Genomic DNA, 27,693 nt, shown 5'->3' on the forward strand with positions numbered 1-27,693 from the left:
AAAAGGGGGAGAAGCACCAGAGGGAGGTGATGGTCATGCAAGGAGACAAGGTACGGTGTAAGAGGAAAATAGGGAAACGTGAAGGGGGGGAAGTTACTGGAAGTTTGAGAAATTGATGTTCATGCCATTAGGTTGGAGCTACCCAGATCAAAAACAAGTTAGTTATAAATTGCAGTGAAGGTGGGGAGTGATGGATAGGTTGAAGGCAAAATCTTTGATACCTTTGGGTTAAATTCCTAATAAATTTGTACGGTTAACTTTTACAAATACCTGATTTTGGTTTGCTTTTGCCTGAGCCTTTTAAAAGGCATGGTATCATAAAGTTATACAGCATGGAACATAGTCCTTTGGCCCAAATGGTCCAATATTCCCATCTAAACTAGTCCCTTTTACCCGGGTTAGGCTCATATCCCTCTAAACCTTTCCTGTCTATGTAGCTGTTCAAGTGTCTTTTAAATATTGTTAATGTACCTGCCTCAATTACTTCTCTGGTAGTTCTTTCCATACTTCGACCACCCTCTAGTGAAACATTTGCACCTCATGTTCCTTTATATCTCTCTCCTCGGATCTTAAACCTATGTGTTTTAGTTCTTGATTCCCCAACCCTGGGGAAATAAAAGGTTGTTTGCATTCATCCTATTTATAACCCTCATGATTTTATACTGCTCTGTAATATCACTCCTCAATGTCCTACAGTCCCAGAGTGTTCAACCCCAATTGGTTATAAAACATAGAAAACCTACAGCAGAATACAGGCACTTCAGCCCACAAAGCTGTGCTGAACATGTCCTTACCTTTGAATTACTTAGGGTTACCCATAGTCTTTTTCCAAGCTCCATGTACCTATCCAGGAGTCTCTTAAAAGACCCTATTATCTGCCTCCACCACCATCGCCGGCAGCTCATTCTACGCACTCACCACTCTCTACACAAAAAAAAAACTTACCCCTGACGTCTCCTCTGTACCTACTTCCAAGCACCTTAAAACTGTGCCCTCTTGTGCTAGCTATTTCAGCCCTGGGGAAAATGCCTCTGACGATCAAAACGATCAGTGCCTCTTATGCACCTATATCAGGTCACCTCTCATCCTCTGTCGCTCCAAGGAGAAAAGGCTGAGTTCACTCAACCTATTCTCATAAAGCATGCTCCCCAATCCAGGCAACATCCTTGTATCTGTAAACATTTGTTTTTTGTTCTGTCTACAGGGCAAATTCTTGCTCTGATTTCCATTAAATTATTGAATTATTGAATTCAAGTTGCTGGAAGAATATTACTATTTTGTGAATGCAAAAAGACAATAAGAATGTGAGCGTTTAATTTGGCTGTTCATTTGCAACACTCAGACCCTGCTTAATGCTGAGGATGTGTTCCTTGGAGTGTTATGTAAATCAGCACAGTGCGGGGTCACTATAACATTAGAACCATAGAACATTACAGCACAGAAACAGGCCCTTTGGCCCTTCTTGGCTGTGCCGAGCCATTTTTCTGCCTAGTCCCACTGACCTGCACCTGGACCATATCCCTCCATACACCTCTCATCCATGTACCTGTCCAAGTTTTTCTTCAATGTTAAGAGTGAACCCACATTCACCACTTCATCTGGCAGCTCATTTCCACACTCTCACCACTCTCTGTGTGAAGAAGCCCCCACTAATGTTCCCTTTAAACTTTTCCCCCCTTCACCCTTAACCCATGTCCTCTGTTTTTTCCTCCCCTAGCCTCAGTGGAAAAAGCCTGCTTGCTTTCACTCTATCTATGCCTGTCATAATTTTATATACCTCTATCAAATCTCCCCACATTCTTCTACGCTCCAGGGAATAAAGTCCTAACCGATTCAACCTTCCTCTGTAACTCAGTTTCTCAAGTTCCGGCACCATCCTTGTAAACCTTCTCTGCATTCTTTCAATCTAATTAATATCCTTCCTGTAATTAGGTGACCAAAACTGGACACAATACTCCAAATTCAGTCTCACCAATGTCTTATACAACCTCACCATAACATTCCAACACTTATACTCAATACTTTGATTTCTGAAGGCCAATGTACCAGAAGCTCTCTTTACGACCCTATTTACCTGTGATGCCACTTTTTGTATCTGTATTCCCAGATCCCTCTGTTCTACTGCACTCCTCAGTGCCCTACCATTTACCTGGTACGTTCTACCTTGGTTTGTCCTTCCAAAGTGCAGTACCTCTCACTTGTCTGCATTAAACTCCATCTGCCATTTGTCAGCCCATTTTTCCAGCTGGTCCAAATCCCTCTGCAAGCTTTGAAAACTTTCCACACTGTCCACTACACCTCCAATCTTTGTATCATCAGCAAATTTGCTGATCCAATTTGCCACAATATCATCCAGATCATTAATATAGATGACAAATAACAATGGACCCAGCACTGATCCCTGTGGCACACACTAGTCACAGGCCTCCACTCAGAGAAGCAATCCTCCACTACCACTCTCTGGCTTCTCCCATTGAGCCAATGCCTAATCCAATTTGTTATCTCAGCATGTATACCTAGCAAATGAATCTTCCTAACTAACATCCCATGTGGGACCTTGTTGAAGGCCTTACTGAAGTCCATGTAGACAACATTCACTGCCTTCCCTTCATCCACTTTCCTGGTAACCTCCTCGAAAAACTCAAATAGATAGGTTAAGCATGACCTACCATCCTACCATGCACAAAACCATGTTGCCTCTCCCTAATAAGTCCCTGTCTAACCAAGTACTTGTAGATCCTATCTGTTAGTACTCCTTCCAATAATTTACCTACTGCTGATGTCAAACTTCCCAGCCTATAATTTTCCGGATCTATTATGTAAATAGATATGTGTGCTTGATTAAAACAATCAAACCCAAGATATATGATATTATTTTATGTATACAGAGTAATTTGTGGAGTAACAAACACACAAATGGGCCTTACATGTACATCAGTGGAGCAGCAACAGATTGCAGCAGCATCTAAGAGGAAGGACCAGGCTGTGTGTCCTCCTCTAACTTTGGCTTCATCTTCAAGTAGGCGTTGAGATTTGACTGCCTTTTCTTAAGTTCCCTCTCATGAAGCAGTTCTCAGTTGCAGGAATTCATGTCGACAACACTTCTCTTCACCTTATTGCTTCACTCCCAGTCAGGCTCATTCTGAGTGTCAATGTAGCCAATTTCAAAGAGGTGCCAACACAACCTGACACTCACCAGCTTCCAAATGCCTTAACTCTTGCAGTTTCGCATCCATGCTAATGCTTTTCCTAGACATTTTCTTAGATGTACCTCCCTTACTGTAAGTTGTAGGCCATTTTCCAGACATCTTTGGTGAAAAAAATGGAATAAATTGGTGAATGAACAAAGAACATTTGCACACGTGGGGGAGGCAGAACGTGAATGGGCTATGAGTGGCTCAGAGTGTATGTAAAGCACTTTTATTGGCTGATTGAATATTTATTGTAATGGCAACCACTCTTGAGAAGTTTTAAGTGTTGTTTAGAATTAACTTTTGTCGTTGAAAAAATTCAATTAAGAATTAAATAACTGTTGTAACAAATCAGCGCTATGTGGGGTCTGAGTGTATTTGTGTTCTGATTGAATTTATGCTATGTTTATTTTTATAATGGCAGTAAACCCTGTTATTTTTATTAAAATTGTTTAAAATTGCTCCATTTTAAAATAGGTATTTTGATATTTCTGTTCATTAAAACAAAAACGTAAGAAAGCTGTGAGTTATACTTAAGAGCTACACTGGCCAAACTGTCCCAGGCCATCAGAGAGGCAAAGTGTGCACATGCCCAGCGAATCCACAGCCACTTCCAGGACAGCGGCAACACGCTGCGCATGTGGAAGGGCATTCAGGCCATCACCAGTTACAGGACAACATCACCTGACTGTGCAGGTGATGCCTCCCTCCCAGATGCGCTGAATAACTTCTACGCCCGTTTTGAGACAGAAAATGACGTGGCAGCAAGGAAGTCCACCCCTCCTACAAATGACCAGGTGCTGTGTCTCACCGTGGCTGATGTGAGAAGAACCCTGTGCAGGGTCAACCCATAGAAGGCTGCTGGACCAGACAACATTCCTGGTAGAGTGCTCAGAGGATGTGCATACCAGCTAGCAGATATTATCACTGACATCTTCAACATCTCCCTGAGCAGTGCCACCATTCCAAAGTGCTTCAAAGCCGCCACCATTGTCCCCGTGCCGAAGAAGTCTTCAGTGTCCTGCCTAAGTGACTACCGACCCATTGTACTCACATCCATTATCATGAGGTGTTTCAAGAGGCTCGTCATAAGGCATATCAAGACCCTGCTGCCCCCCTCACTGGACTCCTGCAGTTTGCGTACTGTTCCAACCGCTCAACAGACGACGCCATTGCCATCACCCTCCACCTGGCCCTAACCCACCTGGACAAAAAGGACACGTACTTTCGAATGCTGTTCATAGACTTCAGTTCAGCATTCAACACAATCATCCCTCAGAAACCGATCGGAAAGCCGAGCCTACTGGGCCTGAACACCTCCCTCTGCAACTGGATCTAGACTTCCTGACTGGGAGATCTCAGTCAGTCTGGATCTCCAACACCATCACACTGAGCACGGGGCCCCCCAGGGCTGTGTGCTCAGTCCACTGCTGTTCATTCTGCAGACCCACGACTGTGCTGCAACACACAACTCGAACCACATCATCAAGTTCGCCAATGACACGATCGTAGTAGGTCTCATCAGCAAGAACGACGAGTCAGCTTACAGAGAGGAGGTGCAGTGGCTAACAGACTGGTGCAGAGCTAACAACTTGTCTCTGAATGTGAACAAAACGAAAGAGATGGTGTTGACTTCAGGAGGGCATGGAGCGACCACTCCCCGCTGAATATTGAAGGCTCCTCGGTAGAGATTGTTAAGAGCACCAGATTTCTTGGTATTCACCTGATGGTGAATCTCACCTGGTCCCTTAACACCAACTCCATAGCAAAGAAAGCCCAGCAGTGTCTCTACTTTCTATGAAGGCTGAGGAAAGTCCATCTCCCACCCCCCATTCCTCATCATATTCTATAGGGGTTGTATTGAGAACATGCTGAGTAGCTGCATCACTGCCTGGTTTGGAAATTGCACCATCTTGGATCGCAATACCCTGCAGCGGATAGTGAGGTCAGCTGAGAAGATCATAGGGATCTCTCTTCCCGTCAACACGGACATCTACACTACATGCTTCATTCGCAAAGCAAACAGCGTTATGAAGGACTCCACGCACCCCTCATACAAACTCTTCTCCCTCCTGCCATCTGGGAAAAGGCACCGAAGCTTTCGGGCTCTCATGACCAGACTATATAACAGTTTCTCTCCCCCAAGCTATCAGACTCCTCAATACCCAGAGCCTGGACTGACACCTTACTGCCCCATTGTCCTGTTTATTATTTATAGTAATGCCTGCATTGTTTTGTGCATTTTATGTAGTCCTGGGTAGGTCTGTAGTCTAGTGTAGTTTTTTTCTGTGTTGTTTTTTACATAGTTCAGTCTAGTTTTTGTACTGTGTCATGTAACGCCATGGTCCTGAAAAAAAGTCTCATTTTTACTATGTACTGTACCAGCAGTTATGGTCAAAATTACAATAAAAGTGACTTGACTTGACTTGTGATGATAGCTTATAACATAGTCCAACCTATGCTGTTTTGTGTTTATTCCATTACATTGACAAGTAGGCAGCATGTGTGTGCATTAGTTTTATACCAACAAGCAATATATGTTAATTTTTTATTTTGTGGCCCTTGAAGGAAATCGACAGTCTTGTTGCTATTCTTTTAATTATTGAACAGCACTGGGAAAGGTGAGGAATTACTAGCTTTAATAATAAATCATCTCATGGATTCTGAGAACAAAGTTTAACATTGGAGGGAAAAGTATTTTACGGGGTGCAGATTTGAAGTATTTATTTCAGCACCTATAATAAAGAAATTGTAAAGTGTTTACTGCATGAATAAATGGACGTGAGTATTTAGTTCAGCATTGACTTATCAACAGTATGCAGTTTGAGGCTGTATATCTGAGTTTTTAGAAAGCATTTCTATTGAAATGGACTCTGGAGGGCTATGCAGATCAGACTAGGGTCAATCACTCTCGAAAGCATGGCTGAGATTCTTCTTTGTGATTGGTCTTCTGCTTATTCCAAATCTGCCTCTTCCCAATTGCTGTTTCATAAGTTACACTGCACAACAAATTTTTTTAAGTGTTGCTTCCTCAGAGAGTTTTTTGTTTATGATAGACCACTTGCAGCTGAACATGAACATAATTTCAGACTACCTGTATCATGTAGCAATTTGTAGAAACAAGAAATTAACTTATGTGGAATATAATGCATTTAATTGCGTAACTGCTGACACTTTGTAATACTTCAACTAAGCTAAAAATGTTTTTGATGATTTTCATTTGTACTCAGTGTCTGAGGTTTCTCACTTTGTGTCCAACAATTATCAGCCAGCATTGATAGATTCCAGTGCCCTGAAACTGTTTCTCCATGACTGCAACATTCTAGTGAAACCTTTCACCACGTTCATCATTGACAGTCCCAACAAAGGAATGTAGAAAATGAATTGTTCGTGACATATTGTACTTCCTGATTTTGTATGCTTGAAAAATGTCAACCAGCTGCATATAGTTTGGTGCTCTGTGGTTGCTGAGAATTTTTTCAACAACATCCTTGAATGTCTTCCATGCGATTTTCTTCAGTCCCAGTAGAAGTTATTTGAATTGTCTGTCATTGATGACCTGTTTGATTTGTGGACCAGCAAAAATCCCTGCCTTTAATCTTAGCATCAATTATTCTGAGAAACATCCTTCACAGCAATTTTTGTGTCCGATGACAGCAGATTCCATCCTTGTAGTCTTGAACCCAGTAATTCTGCTTTCACCTTTGACAAACCCAAGTCTCTGACCAGGTCATTTAGCTCAATTTGAGTTGTCAGTTGAGGCTCACTTGACATAAATCTGTATCAGTATCAGTATCATTTTCCATACCTGGCATCTATGTTAATAATTTTAATAAGTGAATAATTCAATATTTTTACTACAAAATGCATTTGAATTAACAGAAGTCAATTATATACATTGCTTCTTTGCTTTAAATCAATTTTAAACCATACCCCCAGTGTAACGGCCACTTGAGCAAACTAGTGCTGATGCTAGAGACCAAGAATGGGAGTTATCCTGTATGATGTGCCCTCTGATCCAGTCCAATAGTAATGTTCAAAAAGTCAAAGAAATGTGTTCTGTCCTTTGTTAGCAATTAGCAAAACATACAGTCTCAAAGCAATGAAATTTATGAAGCTAAATCTAGTGATATTAAACATCTTCGGACTTTGGTTGTCCATCGGAATCTGATGACGATGACCACTCCTTTAATGGTGAGATCTTTAATGACTGTACAGTCATCATACTTAAGTGGACTGAAGTGAAGTTAAGTAGAGTTAAGCGATTTCAACTGTAATTAAGTGGTCAACAAAATATATTACACCCGATGGTCCTCAGCTCTAAAACTAACCAGAATAAAGCATGATTACGTAACTTATTCCCTTCGATTTTACCACACCCCACCTATGTGACTAAATCCATAATGAACATAATAAATGCACAACACAGAATACAGTGCAAATAGAAAACAGGTGCATGACTCCTACACCCAGAGCTTGACCGAGGTTATGTTGTCTTAATGTTATATAATATGAAATTTAATTTGTGCTTCAACTGGGTCTGCCTATTTGTTAACTGATTGGTTATTTTAGTCATCCTTATTGTTGTTCTTAATTAAAGGCTCTGTTATATTGTTGGTCCAGTCACTGATGTTTTAGAAACATAGAAAAGCCTACAGCACAATGCAGACCCTTTGGCCCACAATGCTGTACCGAACATGTACTTACTTTTGAAATTACCCAAGGTTACCCATAGCCCTAGCCCTCAATTTTTCCTGGAAGCACTCATCTGCCTAGGAGATGAATCAGAATGATCTTTTGTAGTAATGACTTTTCCTTGATAGGCTTAGATTGAAAAAGAAAGGGAGTAGTGGAAAGGGAAAGTCTTTGGATGGTTTGAAAGCATGAGTGCTTAAATGGCAGCAGTGAAAGTGCAAGGCCAAAAGAGTTTGTAAATGCAGCATTTAGTGCTGCTGCCTCATTGCTTTGGTGAACCAGATTCAACTCTGACTTTGGATGCTGTTCATGTGGTGTTTGTACATCCCCTGGATGCTCAAATTTCTCTCCTGTTTCAAAGATATGCTGGTAGGTTAATAGGCAAGGTAAATTGTTCCTGGCATAAATAGGTAATAATGTAACGAAAAGGGGACTTGACCGATATCAAGGAAATAAGACTAATGGGATTGCTGTGCTGTGCTGGCACGGACCTGATGGGCTGAATGTCCATTTCTGAGTCATAAGATTTAATGATGAAAAAGTTATTTTGTAAATGATAACACCTTATATTCTGTCTGGATAGCTTCCACTCTGACGGCAAGAACATCAATTTCTCCAACTTCCAGTAATGCCTCCCCCCTTTACCATTTCCCATCCCTTTTTCTCTCTCTCATCTTATTTCTTTACCTGTCTATCACCTCCCTCTTGTGCCCCTCCCCCTCTTCTTCCTCTGAGAAAATAGGACTAACATTATTATCACAAACATGATGAAATATGCAGATGCTGGAAATCCAAGCAACACAAGCAAAATGCTGGAGAAACTCTGCAGGTCAGGCTGCATCTATGGAAAAGAGTACAGTTGATGTTTTGGGCCAAGATCCTTCATCAGGAATGGAAAAAAAAAGAGCTGAGCAGTTGATTGGTGAAAGATATACAGGGCTGGAGATGAGGGAATCTGATTGGAAAAGACAGAAGGCCCACGCTCCGTCTGCCAGAAAGAGCTGGATCTCCCAGTGGCCACCCACGTAAATTCCACTTCCCATTCCCATTCTGACATGTCAGTCCATGTCCTCCTTTACTGTCGCAATGAGGTCAAATTCAGGTTGAAGGAGAAACACCTTATATTCTGTCTGGATAGCTTCCACTCTGACGGCAAGAACATCAATTTCTCCAACTTCCAGTAATGCCTCCCCCCTTTACCATTTCCCATCCCTTTTTCTCTCTCTCATCTTATTTCTTTACCTGTCTATCACCTCCCTCTTGTGCCCCTCCCCCTCTTCTTCCTTCCATGGCCTTCTTTCCTCTCCTGTTAGTTTCCCCCTTCTCCAGCCCTGTATCTCTTTCACCAATCAACTTCCCAGCTCTTTACTTCACCCCTCCCAGTTTCACCTATCACCTTGTGGTTCTTCTTCCCCATCTCTCCACTTTCTTACTCTGACTCCTCATCTTTTTTCCCAGTGCTGATGAAGTGTCTCTGCCTAAAATGTTGACTGTACTCTTTTCCATAGATGCTGTCTGGCCTCTGAGTTCCTCCAGATTTTTTTGTGTGCTGCTAACATTATTATCTGTTGAATTCAGTATTAACATTGCAAGACCAGAAAATGTCTCATTCTTAGTACCCTTATTTTGGTTTGGTATTCTATTATCATATCCTTATACCATCATTCCTTTTGTCTTATTGACTCTTCAGCTATCACTTTCTCAAAAATCTTTTCCATTTTTTTTCCCCATCTGAACTCTTTAAACATTCTGTGGAAACTTTATCAACTTGAAAGATTGTTTCTGTTTTCCTCTTTACAGCTGTTGCCTGTGTGAACCCCTCACTGGGCTCATATGCAAACCTGGCTTGTTAGCGGACTCTGCTAACAGCCATGGGATCAGCAATGAGAAGGCCACCTTTCATAGGCAATGTACGTCTAGGGATATACGTCTAGGGTCAGTATGATTTGGGGTTCAGCCAAACAGGAACATTGTGATATTCTGATCAAAGAAACCTCAATTTGAGCTAATGCTGTGTAAATATTGCACATTCTCAGTTGTCAGTTGGCAAGAAATAACAGATCGTACACTGCATAAAATCATAAGGAAAGTATATTTGCAAATTTCAGCTTTATGGAACAGTTACTAGGGGAAAAAAATAAAATAAAAAAAATAAAAAGGGGCATTTCAGTTAACCCCGTCCATATGTGCACATAAAGTTGAAACTCATCTTGAAGTTGTCATTTTTACTCATGTGCTGGACCCATGGTCTGCATGAAAGCACAGACTACATTTCGAACTTCACTCGAAATCCATCTCGAACAAATGGGCTCTCCCACAGGAGTGAGTATTGACTCTTCCTCCTTGGAGCCATTCATCTGTGCAAACCACTTTGTGCGATGGGGATGCTGCTTCCCACGGCCTTCTCAGCCATCTTCCCTCCTGTCTTCTCTGCAGCTCCCACCAAAGAGTGTACAGACCCCACCAGTGTTTGTCACATATTTCTCCTCTCAGCTCTGTCAGCTCTCTCTAGAACCTTCTCACAATCCCACTGTCCTGGTTGTCTGACACAACATTCCTAAATTGAACATCAGAGCTCCTTATCTTCAGCCGAAACCGCCACGAACAGGACACACTGCTTTTACAGAACACTCCTAAATGAAATATCTTACAGCGTTAGCAGTAAATATTTTAACCAGGGCATTACATCTCATTTGTTGCTTTTTTCTAATATATATGGCTCTAATTTTCAGATTTGCAGCCTGCACACTTTTATTTGTATCACACTGATATAGATTGAGAGTTTTAACATGAGTGTATGTTATTTGTCATCATTATGTGTCTAGTGTATTATGTGGGCAATCATGGTCTATGACTATGATTGTTCTTGGCAAATTGTTCTACAGAAGTGGTTTGCCATTTCATTCTTCTGGGCAGAGTCTATTTCGTTAGCTATCTTGAAAATGGGAACAATTTGACTGCAATCTATGTTGACTTCCTTACAATGCTGCCATGGTTTGCTCTGAATCTCTGTTAGAGCCCTCTAATATCTGACCATTGGGGTTAATATAATATATTTTATTAGGGTTGTTGCATTCATCCCATTCCCAAATTAACATGGAAGACTTTATTAATATTAAAAGTCAAGCTCTTTGCACAAAATTTTGAGTCATAATACTATTGCATTATTTATGAAACTCAACAAAATACAATAGGTTAACTATGCTGGATCAGATACCACTGCCCAGACCAGGAGTCGGCAACCCGCGGCTCCGGAGCCGCATGCGGCTCTTTCATCTCTGTGCTGCGGCTCCCTGTGGTTTGTTAGTTTTTGAAATGTAATTCGAAATTTGAAGATTATGGTGACCTCGTACAATCTAAATAAAACGTTGTGGCGACACTATTTCCTGGCACATCCGAACCGGCTCACAATTAGCCACCATTCCGGCTAAGGGAGATAGCCTACGGGGGTTTGTGAGTACGTGTCTTTTGGAGCATCCGCGCCCACGGGGGGGGGGGGGGGGGCGGGTTGAGGGAGGCTTTAAAGTAAGGCTGTTTAGTTCGAATAAAGTTATCTTTGACTGCAGTGTCGTTATCTTAGCGCTGCGTGTAGCACACCGCCACAACGTGTTTTTTATCGCTATTAATATACGTCACCACTGCCAATCCCTGACACATGCCAGTGCGCGATTTCTTTTAATTTTTCGATCGAAGGTAGGCTAACTATGGAGTAACCTTCAACCCAACGTCTTTTTTTTCGGAGTTCAAAATGTTTTGTTGCATGCAGAAATGTAATTTCGTTTTCTCTGCAGGAGTTCATCAATTTCATAAATGTAACACATTATAGTTTGTTTATACATAGCATAAAGGCAAAAAAAACATTTTATGCAATGTTATTTCATTTTAAATGTCAAACGGGTTTTGTGGCTCCCAGTGTTTTCTTTTCTGTGGGAAATGGGTCCATATGGCTCTTTCAGTGGTAATGGTTGCCGACCCCTGGCCCAGACTAACCATCACAGTGGCCAGTTCTCCTCACTTATGCACATAAACTATTTTATAGATTTGCTGAGCATGCCTGCAGAAAAAGAATCTCAGGTTTGTACGTAGTGACATGAATGTACTCTGATAATAAAAATTCACTTTGAACTTTATAGAGGATTGCTAAAAGGAATCTCTGCACTTGAAAAGCAAGTAGGTTTTTCAGCAGGCCCCAGCAGGGAACACCTTGCTGGCCTTTGATATCTTCTGTCAAAAGAGCTTCAATTACTTTTGAAGTCTGATGGAGAGACATTTAAAACAAAACTATTAAGCAGATTTAATAAAGTGTCAAACTGTTTTGCTGCATATTTATTTGTATAGATAAAGCATAACAGTTGAATAAGTAGAATATACATCTATAAAACAAGTGTAGTCAACTTTCTACAAATTTGAATATAATGAGACAGAACGTTAAGGACTAGAAGAAGTTCCAATCATATTGTAAGGTGAATAAGATCTCTTCAATTAGCTGCCAGGGGAGCAGTATTCTAACAAGCTTTAAAAGTTCATTTTCAAAAAATATTCGACAAATTTAAGAGATGAGTCTTGTTAATTCTAGAATAGTTACAGTGACCATGCTTAGTTTTGGATCTGCCTTTCTTTTGAGTTTCTTTGATGAAATAATACTGAATTCTCCAGCAGTTTCCAGTAAATGCAGATTAATTTTTTTAATGGATGTTATCACATTGTGTATAGTGCCATGTAAAAGTATTCTGTCCCCAACCCTTTGTTCGAATAAATGAGTATTACAACCATGGGTTTTGATCAATTTAACTGAGCATTTTTATTTGTGAACCACATCCTCATTTTTTCACACGAAAGGTCAAAAAACAGGGAAAATTGTAAAGCACGTAAAACTAAAAATGCAAAAAACAGCAATGTCAGCAGCTAAGTGTTCATCCCCTCCCCCTTCTTTACTCAGTAGTTAGTTGAACCACCTGTTATGGCTATTATAACCAGTAATCTTTTTGGATAAGTTTCTATTAGCTTTGCAGAACATGATGGAGCAAGATTTGACAATTCCTCCTTGCAAAATTGCTCAGGCTGTGCCAGGTTAGTTGGGGAGTGCCGGTGAACAGCAATCTTGAGGTCTTGCCAGAGGTGTTTGATCAGGTTAAGATCAGGGTTCTGACTGGGCCACTCAAAAATATACTTTTCTTCATTTGAAGCCACATGTACCACTTAGTGCTGAGACCAAAAAGATCCACTTTAGTCTCATCTGACCACAAGACCTTCTTCCACCTCTTTACACTATCTTCTAAGTGATGCTTTGCAAACCCTTTATGGGCAGGTACAAGCTTTTTCCTTGCCACTGTTCCATTAATACCCTTTTTATGCAAGATCTTAGAGATTGTGGAGCCATGATCTTCATTTCCAGTTACAGCCTCTGACTTCTGCAGCTCACTTAGAGTGATTGCTGGCGTCATAGTAGCTGGTCTTACATGTGTCATTCTTCTCCAGTGACTAAGTTTAGAAGGGGTGGCCTGATCTAGGCAGTGTGGCTGTGGTTTCATATTTATTCCACTTTTTCACAATGAACTACACTGAGCTCTAAGTTACCTTCAATGCCCTTGGGATGCTCTTGAATTCTTCCCCTGATTTGTGCTTCTCTATTATCATTTCTCTGACTTGCCTTGAATCCTCTTTAATCTTCACTTTGGTTGGTCCGTTGAACATCTACCATACAGATGGACCTTACACAGAGACTGGTATTTTTTCTTATTAATTCATTGAAAACGGGTGATCCTCCAATTTTCTACATCAATAAATTCGGTGAGTTAGTAAGATAATTGCACTTGAGGAAAGTTAGCATAGTAATTACAAAGGGGATGAAAATTTTTTCAGCCTCACAATTCTGGTTTTTAAATTTTAGTAATTTGACAGGTTTTGGAATTCTGCTTTTGATTTCACATGATGCACCATGGTTTGTAGATTAGCTCAAAAATCCTACTTCAGTTTATTTTAAACTTAGACATACAAATGTAGTTGTGGGTGGGGGTGAATACTTTCTCAAGGCCTCTCATTTCAAAAAATGTTTTCTTATGACCTGGCAGCTGTTCAGTGTTTTCACTGCTGGTTGACACTGACCTGATTTGTATACAACAATTGGGTAACATGAGGGGATGTGAAACCAGGGCTGCTTGGATCTGATTCCTTAGGTGATTTGAATTGAGTTATGGAGACACAAGAGATTACAGATGCTGGAATGTACAGCACCATACAAGCTGCTGGAGAAGCTCAGATGGTCAGGCAATATCTGTTGAGAGAAATGGTTAGTTGATGTGTCAGGTTGAGACTCTACATCTGGACTGAAAGAGTAGAGGGGTGGTGGCCAGTATAAAGAGCTGAGGGAATGGGGAGGGTCAGGAGCTGTCAAATTTTAGATGGAATTTTTGAGTTTGCTTTTTGATTGTTGAGGAGAGTGGTCACACCAAATGGACTACATTTCACCTAGTGAAACATTCAAACTTTGGGGCATGTCTTGGCATGCACTTTGTTTTGCCTGATAACTAAGTGAACCATTACAGCAAAATAATGGAAACTGACTTTTTTTAAAATCACCTCTGCCGCCTCCAGTTGCAAACTCCTTTTCCATTGAAATGACAAAAGAGATACAACCCATGTTGTCCTGAAAATAATGTCTCTGGAACAGCATAATTTGGTTTGATGCTAGAGGAAGATTAACATATCTCAGAAAACAAACCATAAAAGTTGCTACACTCAAACATAACCACAGAAATTATATGGACATTAAGTATAACCTTGAGTTCAAATCTATTTGTAGTTGACCATGCATAATATATTAGAAGCATAATATGGAAATGATTTGCATTTAAATTCTAATATTTTCATATTCTTCAATGATTCCATTGTCCGTGAGTATTTTGGTTGTTGCATACATGCGAGGTTTCGTGCTCTGTTCCACTGATTCAAGATAATTGCTTGTTTTCCAGACTATGAATCACTGGTGTGGAATTCTAATGACATGAAGTCAAAACTAAGTAAATTAAGACAACTCTTTGAAATCCACTGCTCTGGCCTAAATATTGTTGGTTACAAAAGCAACAAGACAGAACAAGACATTTGCTTTTGCAAAAAGAATTGTCATTAATTGAGCTACACAGGTGATTTGAAATTTATAAGCCAGAATATTTAAGGTCTGTATCAATTTATGGAATATAAAATCTAGTGCAGAAATATTATTGCTTCTCAAAAAGCACAAGTGCAAATCATCAGTTTCTATGCTATCTTTATTACCTAATGCCATCTATTGGAAATTTTAAACAATGCACTGTGTATATCAAGCACTTGGGGTAGCACTATTACTAAGATGTATGTATTGCACTGTTCTAGTTGTATAATAAAAGTTAATCTGAATTTGGCAAATAATGTATGCAGTAAACATTAATGCAGCTGCTCTTAAGAATGCATCTTGTTATCCATGAATGTGTAGAACTTCATTAAATTGTGTGATAATGTTGAGGTGTTAAATCTCTAATTACTTTCCTTTCTGACAGTAGAATCTTGCTCTCAGCACAATTATTTAAAAGTAAACCTATCTTCAATGCTTGTAGCACAAAAGCAAAGCAGTGCAAATCGTCTTGGTATAATGAGCCAACTGCTTAAAGATCATAAGGTTACGCAGAGAATCTGTGAGCCACCCATTCTGTGCTCTTGACTACTCCAGATATCATTCTGTGAAACTTTGCATTAGGCTAAAACTAGTGGTTAGATTCTCTTACAAAAAAGGAAGTGAAGAAGGTAGCAAGGAAATAAAAGTAGAAATCATGATTAACAAACTACTAAACTATAGGAAAGTTTGAGCCTTAAATCTCAATTTTTTTCCCAGAAAAATTTTACCGAATATTAAAAACAAAAATATTTCAATAAAAAGTATTTACTCTCCTTGGAAGTTTTCATGTTTTATTGTTTTACAACATTGAATCATAGTGGATGTAATTTGGCTTTTTTGACACTGATCAGCGGAAAAAGACTCTTTCGTGTCAAAGTGAAAACGGATCTTCACAAAGGGATCTAAATTAATTACAAATATAAAACTCAAAATAATTGATTGCATAAGAATTCTTCCCCCCCCCCCCAATAAGAAACACGTACTCATCATTGGTACAGCTAATTGGTTTTAGAGGTCACATAATTAATTAAAAGGAGATCTGTTTTTGGAGACCTGTGTGAAGTCTAGGTGCTTCAATTGACTGTAGTAAAAATACACCTGTACCCTGAAGGTCTGACTGCTGGTGAGTTGGTATCCTGACAAAAATGACAACATGAAGACAAAAGTACACTCCAAGCAACTCTGCGAAAAGGTTATTGAAAAGCACATCAGGAGATGGATACAAGAAAATTTCTAAGTCACTGAATATCCCTTGAAGTACAGTTAAGTCAATCATCAAGAAGTGGCAAAGCTGTAAATCTGCCTAGAGCAAGTTGTCCTCAAAAACTGAGTGACCATGGAAGGGGATTACTGGAGGACGCCAACAAGAGACCTTTGATAACTCTGGAGGAGTTACAAGCTTCAGTGGCTGAGATAGGAGAGGCTGCATGTACAGCAATTGTTGTCTTGGGTGCTTCACCGGTCGCAGCTTTATGGGAAAGTGTCAAAAAGCAAATGACTGTTAAACAAAACTCACATGAAATCTTGGCTAGAATTTGCCAAAAGGCATGTGGGAGACTTTGAAGTCAGCTGGAAGAAGGTTGTATGGTGAAGCCAAAATTGAGCTTTTTGCCCATGAGACTAAATGCTAAGTTTGGCACAATCCAAACACTGCACATCATCAAAAACACACCATTCCTACCATGAAGCATTGTGGTGGCTGCATCATGCTGCGGGGACGCTTTACTGCATCAAGCCATGGAAGGCTTATGAAGGTAGAGGGGAACATGAATGCAACAAAATACAGGGAAATCCTGGTGGAAAGCCTGATGCAGTGTGCAAGAGAACTGCTGCATGGGAGAAGATTAGTTTTCCATCAAGACAACGACCCCAAGCATGAAGCCAAAGCCACACAGAAATGGCTTACAAACAACAAAGTTAACATCCTGGAGTGGCCAAGTCAGAGTCCAGACCTCAATCCAATTGAGAATTTGTGGTTGGGCTTAAAAAGGGTTGTTCACTCATGACCCCTGTGCAATCTGACAGAGCTGGAGTAGTTTTTAAAAAGAAGAATGGAGAAAATTTGCAGTGTTAAATTGATCAGGGTCAAAAAAGCCAAATTAAATCCACTGTGATTCACTGTTGTGAAACAATAAAACATGAAAACTTTTGGGGGGGGGGAGGGGAGTACTTTTTATAGGCAGTATAACTATTATTTTTATTTTTGGTGTAACATTGATCAGCAGCCTGTTGATAGATTTAGTTTTGGAGAGATGTTGCATTTAATCTTTGATTCAAGACAGAGCCCTGCTTACTGAAAGCATACTTCTTGGTGTAGTTCTGTGTGTGAGTACATTACCTGGGTAAGTTATCTGACAAATTGTATGGTAGATTTTTGAAGCCTGATCTGGTACAGTTGGCTGAGGTTACTGGAAAGAACTGTTCTTAAAATTGATTTCATTGTAATCAACAGCTGATTATAGAGATACTCAAATTTTTTGCTATCCCACTATTCTGAAATCCTGATGGTTCCTCATCCAGCTCCGAACAGGAGCAGTTATTATCTCTCAACCATCTTGAACGAAAGGGGATAACTTCACTCATCTTCACTTGCCCCATTGTTGAAATGCACCTAAAACCAATGGACTCATTTTCAAGGACTCTGCATCTCAAGTTCTCAATCATTATTGCTTATTTATTTATAATATTAGTATTATTTCTTTCTTTTTGTATTTGTACAGTTTGCTGTCTTTTTCCCAGTGGTTGAACGTCCAAGTTGGGTGGTCTTCCATTGATTCGGTTACGGTTATTATTCTATTGTGGATTTATTGAGTATGCCCACAAGAATGTGATCTGAGGGTTGTATATGGTGACATATATGTACTCTGATAATAAATCTTACTTTGAGTTTCGAACTAGGTGATGTTTGCACTATCCATTCATCCTCAACCTGGCTTCCACTCACTTAGCCTTCAATTCCCGCATGTCAGATACACTCACCAGGTCTGCTGTTTGCTTGCTCTGTTCTCTCTCCCCAGGTTTCTGGTTCTCACATGTATTGGAATATTAATAAAATAACATGCAATGGTCCAGAAAATCTGCTAGCCTGGCACCACTCAGGTCCCAAGCGTTGTGTGTACTGTATTTTCCTTTTTTAACCTACACCTTTCTGTTGATTCTGGAGTGAAATTGATTATCTCTTTACCTGTATCCTCCTTGCTGAATTACTGAGATCTGAAATTACATAGAAACATAGAAAACCCTCAGCACAATACAAACCCTTCGACCCACAAATGTGCTGAACATGTCCTTACCTGAGAACTACCTAGGCTTACCGATAACCCTCTATTTTTCTAAGCTCCATGTATCCATCCAGGAGTCTCTTAAAAGACCCTATCGTTTCCGCCTCTACCACTGTTGCCAGCAGCCCATTCTATGCACTCACCAATCTGCGTGTAAAAAAGCTTACCCCTGATATCTCCTCTGTTCCTACTTCCAAGCACCTTAAAACTATGCCCTCTCGTGCTGGCCATTTCAGCCCTGGGAAATAGCCTCTGACTATCCACACGACCAATGCCTCTCATCATCTTGTACACCTCTATCAGGTGACCTCTCATCCTCCATTGCTCCAAGGAGAAGAGGCTGAGTTCACTCAACCTATTCTCATAAGGCATGCTCCCCAATCCAGGCAACATCCTTGTAAATCTCCTCCGCACCCTTTCTGTGGTTTCCATGTTCTTCCTGTAGTGAGGTGACCAGAACTGAGCACAGTACTTCAAGTGGGGTCTAACCAGGATCCTATATAGCTGCAACATTATCTCTTGGCTCCTAAACTCAATCCCACGATTGATGAAGGCCAGTGTACTGTATGCTTTCTTAGCCACATTGTCAACCTTTGAGTGTCCTATGGACTTGGGCCCCAAGATCCCTCTGATCCTCTAGACTGCCCAAGAGTCTTGCCATTAATGCTATATTCTGCCATTATATTTGACTTACCAAAATGAACCACCTCACACTTATCAGGATTGAAATCCATCTGGTACTTCTCAGCCCAGTTTTGCATCCTATCAATGTTCCACTGTAGCCTCTGACAGCCCTCCACACTATCCTCAACACTTCCAACCTTAATGTCATCAGTAAAGTTACTAACCCATCCCTCCACTTCCTCATCCAGGTCATTTATAAAAATCACAAAAGGTAGGGGTCCCAAAACAGATCCCTTAGGCACACCACTGATCACCAGCCTCCAAGCAGAATATGACCCATCTACAACCACTCTTTGCCTTCTGTGGGCAAGCCAGTGCTGGATCCTCAAAGCAATGTCCACTTGGATCCCATGCCTCCTTACTTTCTCAATGAGCCTTGCATGGGGTACCTTATCAAATGCCTTGCTAAAATCCATATGTACTACATCTATGGCTCAATGTGTTTAGTCACATCCTCAAAAAATTTAATCAGGCTCATAAGGTGCAACCTGCCTTTGACAAAGCCATGCTGACTATTCCTAATCATATTATGCCTCTCCAAATGTTCATAAATCCTGCCTCTCAGGATCTTCTCCATCAACTTACCAACCACTGGTCTATAATTTCCTGGGCTATCCCTACTCCCTTTCTTGAATAAGGGAACAACATCCGCAACCCTCCAATCCTCCGGAACCTCTCCAGTCCTCATTGATGATGCAAAGATCATTGCCAGAGGCTCGGCAATCTCCCCCCTCACTTCCCACAGTAGCCTGGGGTATATTTCGTCTGGCCCCGGAGACTTAACCAACCTGATGCTTTCCAAATGCTCCAGCATATCCCCTTTCTTAATGTCTATATGCGCAAGCTTTTCATTCTACTGTAAGTCATTCCTACAATCGCCAAGATCCTTTTCCATAGTGAATACTGAAGTAAAGTATTCATTAAGTATCTTTGCCATCTCCTCTGGTTCCATACACACTTTTCCACTGTCACACTTGGTAGGTTCTATTCTTTCATGCCTTATCCTCTTGCTCTTCACATACCTGTAGAATGCCTTGGGGCTTTCCTTAATCCTGTCGGCCAAGGCCTTCTGATGGCCCCTTCTGGCTCTTCTAATTTCATTACTCGGCGTCTTTCACAGATATTTTGCATTTTACGTTTAAGGCACGAGACATATACAAAATGAATTGCCCAGAAAGATTGTGTTTCTAATATTTGTATTTGAAAATAACAGTTGATTTTTCTATCTACTGATTAATCCATTTGATTCTGTATTTCCATCTTAATTAAAGCCAGCAATTCATTAGACTGAACCACATGTTAATTACTTCTGAATACTCCTTTTGTGTTTACAATGGTGACCAATATTTCTTCTAGTCCATATAAGCAGGGTGGCCTTTTTATTGTTTTAACCACCTCTGAATATTTAACACACAAACTTCAGATTGTTGAGTTCATAAGTCAGAAGCTGTCTTATCCTTTTGCTCTTCACATACCTGTAGAGTGCCTTGGGGTTTTCCTTAATCCTGTCCAGCAAGGCCTTCTCATGGCCTCTTCTGATATCAATAATTCACATATGAGTGAATCACATACCTGTACTTGCAATATGAATTTGTTCAAAGCTGTTTTTATTATTTTTAGTGAGGGATTGTTGTCAGTTCTACAACAATCACTTAACATAGCTAATGAAAAACAGAGACCAAGTATGTCTGAAGATTTAGTAAGGTGATGGTTCAGATATTGGGGACGTCTGAGATACAACTTTTGTATTTGGAGCTGGTGGTTGGGGTAAATTAATTTAAGTATATTTATAGAATCCAGAAAGGACCAACTTTTCTCCTATATTGTGGTTCAACTTACCAGAATCAGGTTTATTTTCAGTGATATATGGTGTGAAATTTGTTGTTTTCTGACAAGACCTAAAATACTGTTATTAGTTGAAATAAAAAAATAAATAGTGAAATAAAGGAATAGTGAGGTAGTGTTCATGGGTTTGTGGACTGTTCAGAAATCTGACAGTGGAGGGGAAGAAACTGTTCCTAAAACATTGCGAATGTACCTTCTGGCTCCTGTACTTCCTCTCCAATGTCAGTAATGAGAAGGAAGCATATCCTAGATAGTAAGGGTCTCCAATGATGGATGTTGAACCCTCTGCAGCCTTTTTTGATCGTGTGCATTGGAGCCTACATAACAGGCATGAGCAGCCAGTCAGATGCTCTCCAGGGTACATCTATAGAAATTTCAAGTCAAGTTGAGTCGTCACTTTTTTATTGTCATTTCAACCATAAACTGCTGGTATAGTACACAGAAAAAATGAAACAACTTTCCTCCAGGACCATTGTGCTACATGAAACAACACAAAACTGCACTAGACTACAGACCTACACAGGACTACATAAAGTGCACAAAACAGTGCAGGGCAGCACAATAACTAATTAATTAATTAATTAATTAATTAATAATAAACAAGACAATAGGCATAGTAGAGGACAAATTTCAATATAATAATAAATGATGTAGATGCCAGGCTAGACTCTGGGTATTGAGGAGTCTGATGGCTTGGGGGAAGAAACTGTTAAACAGTCTGGTCGTAAGAGCCCAAATGTTTCAGTACTTTTTACCAGACGGCAGGAGGGAGAAGATTTTGTGTGAGGTGTGCATGGGATCCTTCACAATGCTGTTAGCTTTGCAGGTGCAGTGTGCGGTGTAAATGTCTGTAATACTGGGAAGAGAGACCCCGATGATCTTCTCAGCTGACCTCACTATCTGCTGCAGAGTCTTGCGACCTGAGATGGTGCAGTTCCCTAACCAGGCAGTGATGCAGCTGCTCAGGATGCTCTCGATACATCCTCTGTAGAATGTGGTGAGGATGGGGGCGGGTGTGGGAGATGGACTTTTCTCAGCCTTCACAGAAAGTAGAGACGCTGCTGGGCTTTCTTGGCTATGGAGCTGGTGTTGGGGGACCAGGTGGGATCCTTCGCCAGGTGAATACCAAGAAATTTGGTGCCCTTAACTATCTCAACGGAGGAGTCATCAATGTTCAGCGGAGGTGGTCACTCCGTGCTCTCCTGAAGTCAACAATCAAGTGTAGCCCTCGGTAAGCCTCAGGCTCGCTTAACTCGCTTTCGTCTGGGGGAGCAGCCTTCAGCCCTGCCAAACTGGGTAATCAGCTTGTGTAGATGCTGTGTGATGTACTCCACCACACCAAATAACAGACAATACACCATATGCGATTAAATGATTACACTTTATAGATCTTACTGGAACTATGTAATTAATAGAGATATAACATAAAAGGAAAAAGTAAAAGGTGCCAAACTTATCAAAGTTCAACCACTTCGTGCACAACAGTTGGAGCTCAATTTATGGAGTCTTCTTGCCATTATTTAATCCCCTCCGACCTCCTCGACCCATCGCCTGGGATCAACCATGGTGGTCAACCAGACGCTCTACACGAATCTGTCCTCATCTCCTCTCCTCGCCGAAGACCCTGGGCTTCAGACTCCCGCCCGGGTCCGTTCCGTCGCCCAGTTTACAGCATCGTGTCTCCTCTCTGTAACCCAGGGGTGGGCAAACTTTTTGACTTGTGGGCCACAAAGGGTTCTAAAATTTGATAGGGGGGCCGGACCAGGAGCAGATGGACGGAGTGTTTTGGTAATACACCTCATAAGAGAAAATAAAATATGGGATATGTAGAAAACATGTGCTTTAATTTCAATTGAAAATGAACAAATGCATTACAACAAAATATCTGTCTTTGAAGTCCCATGGTATTTAGCTATTTATTGAAATTACTTTTAAAACACTGAAAATTAAATGAATAAAATACAGCTTTTTTAAATAGTAACAGTTATTATTTTAAAGCACTGAAAATTCTGTTATCCTTCAAGATATTATCATCATCACTCTCTTCCTGACTGTCTTTATTTCAAAAACGGTAGGAGATGCAGGTCTACTTGTCCTGCTCCTTCTTATTCAATTGTCCTCTGTGCCAAAACTCAACAACGACCAGCACAATGACAGAACAGTGACAGCGCGCCAGTATGCGGAGCACGTTATTTGATCTGGAGCGCATTTTTTATTTTGAGAACGTACGTGCACCTGCGCACTACTCATGTCCATCACTTAACAGAAATGACATGTAACATGTAAGGCTTATTGAAAAAAATATTTTCAAATGCATTTTTTACATAACACAACGAAGAAACTTATTTTTAATTTCAGTGGGAACAGTGTTGTTGGTCTCCCTTTTTAGCCAGCGCATCAAAGTCTGGATTTAGTTTTGTTGTGGCAATTCTCAGGATGGATCTGAGGTGTTGGTCAGTTAACTTGGATCTGTGGCTGGCTTTGTTGATGTTCATGACGCTGAACGCCTGTTCACACAAATAGGTTGAGTCGAACAAAGAGTAAAGCGCAAATGTGGAGTAATACGCTGCACCTCAACAAAGGTCAATGTATATAGAGTGCGTCATCTATTGGGAAAACACCAGAATTGCGGGGAAAAAACGTTAACAAGGTTTATTAATATAATTTCATCAAGTTCTGCGGGCTGGATTAAAAAGCTTAATGGGCCGCATATGGCCCCTGGGCCATAGTTTGCCCATGCCTGCTCTAACCCCATCGTGCCTTCACCCCAAAGCCCGTGAAACAATAGCTTAGAGACACACAAGAAATAACATCTATCCCAATTGATTAGCAAATGAGTACAATTCTCATTATCAGTAATTATAACCCAAACAAGCTGAGAGAGAGAGAGAGAGAGAGAGAGAGAGAAGCACTTTCTCAGCAGTTAACATAACAAAGTAGCATTTTTATTTTTAACATAACAAAGAAGCCATTTTATTAGCCTTAGCAGTAACACAAAAGAAGAAACCCCTTACACAAGTTTGCTATTCTTTGGCAAAATACCAAATCTCCTTAAACTCCTAATGAAGTAGAGCCACTGGTGTGCCTTCTTTGTGATTCATCATTTCATGTTTCCTTCCTTAGAACATAATGGTTGTAATCTTGCAGATATTTTAAAGAAAATTAAATATGCTAGAACCATTAGTAACTTAGATTCCCATCTGAGACATTTATTTATTTATTGAGATACCGTGCAGAATAGGCCCTTCTGGCCCTTTGAGCTGCGCTGCTCAGCAACCCCTGAATCATGGGACAATTTGCAATGATCAGTTAACCTACCAACTGGTATGTCTTTGGACTGTGGGAGGAAACTGGAGCTTATTTGATTTGCAAACACGAGGAAATCTGCAGATGCTGGAAATTCAAACAACACACACAAAATGCTGGTGGAACACAGCAGGCCAGGCAGCATACATAATGAGAAGCACTGTGGACGTTTCGGGCCGAGACCCTTCGACAGGACTAACTGAAAGGAAAGATAGTAGGAGATTTGAAAGTAGTGAGATTCATTCATTTCACATTTGCCCCTCCTCCCACTACTTTCAAATCTCTTACTATCTTTCCTTTCAGCTAGTCCTGACGAAGGGTCTCGGCCCGAAACGTCGACAGTGCTTCTCCTTATAGATGCTGCCTGGCCTGCTGTGTTCCACCAGCATTTTGTGTGCCTTATTTGATTTAATATGTTAAAAGGGACAGATTACTGGAAAACCACCACACTATATTTTTTTTGCTCCATGTACTAGTTCAACACTTGCAATAATGGAAATCCCACTATGTGCGAAATTGAAAGAGTACTTAATCTCTGAATTTAATTGTTATGTCCCTTGATTATGTATCTTGGAGCCAAATGAATCCCAATCCAATCAGATGGTTGGGATTATTTCGATGCTGCTGTAACCGTTCTTGCTTTGTGTAGAAGTTGACAATAATTTTTGACCCACTGGTTCAATAGTATAGTAGTGTAGTGGTTAGAGTAATGCTTTTACAGTTCTGTTGACCTGGGTTCAACTCCTGCTGCTGTCTGGATGTGGCGGCAGCTCATAATTTCAGTAGGAAGAGAATGTTCATATTGAAAACACGCTGAAAGTACTGCACATGGTTCATTAAATATATAACACAAATGGAGTAGAGCTTTCTCGTTTTGCTTTGATTATGCATTTCTTTATGAACTATATTTGGCTCCTGGAAGCTGGATTTTGAGATAATTTCAGCAAAACTACAGTGGTTTGAAGGTATAAAACAGCATTTTGAAAATAATCACTATCTTAAAGAACTGTTTAGTTTAGCTTTGTAAAAGATTCCAAAATTCTGTATGTTACTACAGTGCCAACGATAACCGATCAGGGTTTAATTCTGCTGTGGTCTGTAAGGAATTTGTATGTGGAGTTCTGCTGGGTTCTCCACTTTCCTCCCACATTACAAAGACATATTGGTTAGTAGGTTAATTGGTCACATGGGTGTATTTGGGTGGCATGGCTCATTAGACCAGCAGGATCTATTACCATGCTGTATCTCAAAATAAAAAGATTTAAAAAAGAAAATAAAATTTGTTATGTTACTTCCCATCATGTATAACTCATCAGGCAGAGTGATGGTCAGGAATGAATGATTGTTAACCCATTAGGTGCTTAAACTCACCTGCCATGGAAATGGGTCTTATTTTAAGTCCACACACTCTGCTTGCTAAGGCCAGTCCAGTTATCTGTGCGCACTTAATCAAAAGCAATTGGCCATGAAGTAGGCTGTACTGGTTTATGTGTTATCAGACTGCAGACCAAGTGAGGGCAGACATCTTTGTAACTGATTAAAAAAAGAGAAATTTGGTTATATCGAACTTGCATGAATTCAAGATGTCCTGAAATATTCAATAACTTATTAAATGCAACATTGACTGTGCTTCAGAAAAGTAATTCTGACACAACATCAGATTTTGTGCAACTGGAAATGGCCAGAAAGAACAGTCTGAAGAAGCAAGATAATGGGATGAATTGCCTCATGTGAATGAATTTACTGCAATAATTTCTTTCCAATCTTCCGGGTGAGATAGGAATGGTTTCCTTCTGGAAGCAATCCTTATGCTGTACTGGATTCTCCTGATGCAGTACAATTCTACATAGAACGAGATGTAGAACAGGTCCATGGCTTAAAAATAAAGGTTGGGAACCCCTGCTTTAGAGCAGTCGCAATTTGCTAAAAGCATATTGCACAGGTAAATGAGGCAATATTTAGCAAAGTTTGTTAATTTTGGACACAGAATTTGATCTCTTCCACTGTAATGATAGCTTTCATGAATCCATTAAACAGAATGTTAGCTTGCTGTTGTATGGATTATGATGCCAGCAGCAATTGTATAGTTACAAGACTAGCAGCTAAGGTACTGGATCATTAATCCAGCAACATGAATTAAAATATCCTGATGGTAGCTAGGGAATTAAAATTCTAGTAATTATATCAAGCCTAAAATTAAAATAAAATGTTTGGCCCACTGAATTGTTGTAAGAACCCATCTGCCTTTCTTACTTGTTTTTTTTTTAACGTGATTCTAGATCCATTAATCTGGTTGACTCTTCAGAGACCCCTCACTTCAGGGATCATTAGGGATGGATAATAAATGCTATGATTTGTGGTGATCTCCATATCTCATGGTTCATAAAAGAAATGTTATTGCTGAGGGTTGAGATGCCAAATGGAAGACGCTAAGACGTTTTAGGAAATAGCTTATGGTGATTTTTTTTGTTGCTGCTAAGTGGAGACTTTAATGGAATGTTTTTATTTTGCAGAGACGGCTGTGATTTATGCTGTCAGTTTTTGAATGTGACTCCAGGCATACGGAAGTGGAAAAATAACTTGCTGTCAGCTGTTAATTTTACTTGGTAGAGCTGCTGGTTTTACTGTTGTGCTCTATTTGCTCTGGGGCCATAATAAAAGCAACAATCAAGAGGACAATTGAGCCAGCTGGCATCTCAGTCTTCACTTAATGGGTTGTCTTGACAACGATCATGGTTGTTCTTCAGGGTGATAGATTTTGAGGTACCTACTGCTCTGGGAATGAATCCCAATAATTCATCTTCATTGAGGAAGTTTAAGAAGACAACTACAGTTTAAGATGGTCCATTATAGAAGGACCTGGATTGTAAATTATAATGTTTTGTAGCACAAAAATTTAATAAAGTTTAATAATTTAATAAATTCAATTGACATTGAATAACAATTAAGATCCCATATCGTTCCTGCAGTTGCTAAAATATTTATTCAGGATGGTTGTGACAGCAATAAATTGTTATGTGCAGTTGAACCTGACAGGCACGTTGTGACTTGGTTCCAACTTTGAGTGCATTTGGGCATGCCCATAAAAAGCAATGCAATAACAATCATTCATCAATCTTTTCTACTGATGTTAACATAGTGAGCAGGGGGACATGTTGCAGGGGAAGAGGGAATGTAGTGCTCAACCATTATTTTAAGGTAAACAGTTTTTTGAAATGATTGCAAATGGGATTGAACTTGCCCTCTTGTGCATGCCCCAGTAAAAGAGTAAATGGCATTGGAAAGTTGCTGCTAAATTGTTTAGTCCACAGAGTCTCAGTTTCATCCTCAGTTCATGTGAATTTTGTTAACCTATACACCTCATTAGAGAAGTGACAAAATATGCCTCGTGCATGAAATTTCAGTAAGAATATTAATATGATTTAATTTCTGCCTTTATATGTTTTAATATAGGGTCTGTTGTGCAGGAACACTGGATTTTTTCCAAACTAATTGCAGGGTCATTTTGACTAATTTGCATTTGAGCAATCAATTGATAAAT

General features: G+C 40.2%; 1 protein-coding gene across 5 annotated transcripts in view; it reads left to right on the plus strand.

Annotated features, from left to right (window-relative positions):
- Positions 1-27,693, plus strand: part of tmem117 (transmembrane protein 117) — a 405,506-nt gene that overhangs the window by 50,029 nt on the left and 327,784 nt on the right. The gene's annotated exons all lie outside the window — the stretch shown is intronic.

Source organism: Hypanus sabinus, chromosome 8, assembly GCF_030144855.1.
Source record: "Hypanus sabinus isolate sHypSab1 chromosome 8, sHypSab1.hap1, whole genome shotgun sequence".
NCBI lineage: Eukaryota > Metazoa > Chordata > Chondrichthyes > Myliobatiformes > Dasyatidae > Hypanus > Hypanus sabinus.